This window comes from Merops nubicus, unplaced genomic scaffold, assembly GCF_000691845.1.
Source record: "Merops nubicus isolate BGI_N331 unplaced genomic scaffold, ASM69184v1 scaffold23019, whole genome shotgun sequence".
Taxonomy (NCBI): domain Eukaryota; kingdom Metazoa; phylum Chordata; class Aves; order Coraciiformes; family Meropidae; genus Merops; species Merops nubicus.
In genome coordinates this window covers 22373-22872 of record NW_008632000.1, presented here as the reverse complement: position 1 = coordinate 22872, position 500 = coordinate 22373, and the positions used below count along the sequence as shown (strand labels likewise).

General features: G+C 28.8%; 1 protein-coding gene across 1 annotated transcript in view; it reads right to left on the bottom strand.

Moving 5' to 3' along the window:
* The window catches only part of LOC103780142 (rhabdoid tumor deletion region protein 1-like), a 2917-nt gene that overhangs the window by 2133 nt on the left and 284 nt on the right, over nucleotides 1–500 (bottom strand). The gene's annotated exons all lie outside the window — the stretch shown is intronic.

Below are 500 nucleotides of genomic sequence, written 5' to 3'. Positions count from 1 at the left end.
TAGAAAAAAAAAAAACCTTCCCCCCCCCCCCCTTTCTAAATACAAAATATTTAGTAGTTTCATATTAGAAATTCAAAAATTCACTGTCTTTTTTTTCTGAAAGGTTCATGGATAACAGGATTAAAAAAGATTCCAGGCAAATGAAATTTAACTAAGGGCAAGGGGGTAGCAGAGAGTGTTTCTAGCTTTGAACTAATTAAGCTGATTTTTTTTTTTTTTTAAATTAGCCTATGTTAGGAATTAGCTAAAATTAAGAATAAACAGAATTAAAAAAGAAGATTCTGCACTACTTTCATATTTAGGGATTGATAAAATCTATAGTTAGCCATTAATGAATCCTTAAGTAAGGATAGTCTTAAAATAACTGTCATGTATATGGCATTATAATATTTTTTTACCTTAAGGTAAGACAAGTAGAGATTAAAATAGAAAAAATTCAATGGACATTTTGTGTCATCAAAGGTACTGCAAGGAAAAAAGTACCATATGCAAGTTAAAGG